Genomic DNA, 3,634 nt, shown 5'->3' on the forward strand with positions numbered 1-3,634 from the left:
ATATTGCAATAATCAACTTGTCCCCGTATCTCGCCTTGAGGGTTATACCGTCGACTAGAATTAAGGGTCGCATTGCGTTTCAAAATCCTCAAACGCATTGTCCAAGGGCCATAAAGAAATACTTGAAGCTATTCTCGTTATCCTTCTCAATAAAAAATGTCGATTCAGTATTAATTCTTCCCATGTTATAGCAAAACCTGACCAATTAAATAAACAATAATCATAATTTAAATAATTAAATAAACAATATTAAAAAACTAAAAAATTAACAATTGACTTAAATAATTAATTACACATTAGATAAAAAAATCGATAAATAATTAAATAAATAATTGAAATTAATGATTGAATTAATTAGATAACTATTAAATAAACATCTAAACAAAGAAATACCTAGCCAATTTAACATAACTCTCTTTGATCGAACCTATCAAGTCCTCCAACACGCATTCTTTGGCCTTCCAAGCCTTCTGATAGCTCATGACCACCCCTGCACTTTCGACGAACGTCATTAATAATGCCCGAAGTTCTGTAAATTGTTCGTGGGTCTTGAAACTTGTGCATTACTTCTCGACCAATGAACCATGATCGGGCTTGCCTGTGATCATTTCGACGAATACCCACTTCACAAGTATGTTCCCGTGCATACTTACGAACCAAAAAGAACTCATTCATGTCCATTTTCGTTGTTCGCAAACGCTAAAGGCAACTGTAGTCAACGCAGACAATTGTGTAAGTCGACTTGCTTGATTTCTTCACTTTAAACTCAAAATTGTGTTTCAAAGCAATCCGGTGAACAACTTCCTGCAAATCTTTCTTCGTGCCAAACAGTTGCTCGACATACAAATCTTCATCATCGGGAAGTATACGCGACCAATTAGAGAACCGTGCACTCAGTCCAACCTGTGAGTTCCCACTCGACGCATGTCTCAAATAGGATAAAGCAATCAAATTCTCATTTCTAAAGTCATTATCTCTTTCGTTGTCTTGAACTACCGAGCAAATTCTGTGTGTAATAGTGAGATCATAGTGAGGAGCAATTGTCTCTGGAACAGCTACAACATCATCACGCACTATTTCCACTGTGTACCAAAACTCATTCACATTACAATCCGCTCCATCGAAATCTTCGTGTTCACTCTCGGGGACATTCTTCTTCATCAAAATTACGCAAATAGGAATCACACGTTTCTGATTCATTTCAATTAAAACCTTCATTTCAACTTCAGAAGTAACCATTATAGGTGGAATTGAAATGGATTTATTCTCACCCATTAGAAATCCCAATTCTATGGCGTACTCAGAGGGATTGACTTTCAGCAACTTCTATATCTCATTGTACATTTCTGCATATGATGTACTTGATGTTATTACAATTGCAGTACAACCATATCTTTCACTCGTCCATTTCCACACTCATTGATCATTGTCATTATTTTCAAATTCACAAAAATAACAAATCGGGACAGCAGCTGATCCCATATCTGCATTATGAAACATCATTTATTAAAAATATTGTAATTACGAGAATAAAAGGACGAAAAAAATATGACACAAGGAGAAAAAAAAAAAAATAACAACGTGTAACAGCCGCCCCGAACAGTCCGGGCCAACTGTAGCATCCGAGCAGGTTGTTAAACATCCGGCCCAGAAACGTTTTTGGCCGGCCGTCTTCTACATTTTGCATCTGAACATATGAATTCTTTTCTTCGTTTTTGCTAAAAAAAATTATACATCCATTTAAAACTGTAATATTTCATTTTTCTAAAATCATATGTTGAAATAAAATTTAAATATTCAAACAATGTACTAATTTAACTAAAATAAAATTAAACATACGTATTTATACTTACCAATTTCAAATGCCGACTGTGAGTAATATTTTTTTGTTGAGCCTTTGATAATTCTTTGAGATTTCAATGTTGAAGCAGATGGAAGAGGAAATTTCTTTTTAACTGTATTGAAAATCTGATAAGGAAAGTAATTTCATTTTGAGATTTAAGTGGAATTGTTTGGATTTATTAATTTTTTAAAGAGAGTATTATTGTCTTTTGGGCAAATGATATATTTTTATAATTACAACACATAATAAGGACAAAAATGACATTTACTCTTCAAAAGACTCTTTTGGTGAATGGCCAAAAATTTTTTGGTCAAAGTGAAAATTCAGTATTTTGACCTAACCATTCTAAAAATACCCCCAATTACAAGTGTGTTCATCTTCTTTCCTTTCGGCTGGAGCTCTAAAAAAAGATGTCCAGAGTATCAATTTTTCGCCCGTGTATACGCACAATGCCAATAGCAGAAACTCCGTGTCTCTTTCGAAGAATCAAAGTTCAAGTAGCAAAACTTCCTTTTGGAGTATATGCATTTTTCATTTTTCTTCTTTCTGATAAAATATTGTTTTTCTTTATTTACTGCGCCTCCAGAGTATATTGAAAAGAAGAGAAGTGCAATAGATTAATAGCCAGCGTAAAACTTTGTCACTATATGCGTCTCTTGTAAGTGTTATGCCCTAGATCCAATCGATTTAGGTTGTAAACGCATTTAATATATTTAATGCATTTGATTTTGGCGAGATCTATTATTTATTTAAATTAATTTTGTGATAAATAATATTAAATAATAGAATCCGAAGACCCAATTTTTAGGTAATCTGTTAATCACAAGGAGTTGTGATTGTGAGATACAAATTACATATAATTGGATCTTGAATAAACCATGGTCGTAAGTAATAACGAGATACGGATATCGTTAATACAGTTAGACCATCACGTGTGGCATTTCTTACTTATGAAGTAAGTAGCTGATCTCACGAGCTAAAGTGTGGTGACACTTAAATGAACATGTGGATGTTTTGTTGTAGAACAAAATATTGGAGACCCGCTAAGAGATTCCACATGGATAACTATCTGAGTGTCAGTGGCTAATCTCTAACGTTCGGTAGTGGGATTGATCCTTTGACTTGAGGTCGTCATAGTACCCTATATGAGGACAGTCATACTTTGGCGGTGTTGGATGTTGTTCTGAAAAGGGCCGCTAATACGACATCGTTCGGGTACGTCAAGAATCGTGTGAAGGTTGTGATTGATCAATAAAGGATTCGTCACTCTTAGATAGTAGGAGATGATCTGCGTTTCATTCAATTAAGTCGATGATGAAATCCTTGGCCAAGGTGTACTCATAAGTCGAAAAGGAGTTTTCGATTTATATTGACTTAATAGTGGAATGAAAGATATGATCGATGATCGAGATTGACACAATTCCATATCTCGTAATTGATCGGATCGTAATGACGAAGGGATAATAGTTCCATGATAAACGAACGATTTTGGTTTTGTCATACCACGTGACATTTCCCGTCACATGTATTGCCCTGACACATTGCTAGATGTCAATCAGGGACGGCGAATGTGAATTGACGATAAATTAAAAGGGTGTATTAATTTATCGATTTTGATTAGATCAAAATAATATTTCACGACGTTAGGCATCGTGGTTGGGAACCTAATGGGTCGCACACAAAAGAGAATTGGAAGACTGCAAATTGTTAATTGATTAATTTAACAATCGTTGGATAAATTAATTAATTGATTTTCTTATTTATAATCCCGAATTAATTAATTAGATTAAT

Source organism: Olea europaea, chromosome 11, assembly GCF_002742605.1.
Source record: "Olea europaea var. sylvestris chromosome 11, O_europaea_v1, whole genome shotgun sequence".
NCBI classification, from domain to species: domain Eukaryota; kingdom Viridiplantae; phylum Streptophyta; class Magnoliopsida; order Lamiales; family Oleaceae; genus Olea; species Olea europaea.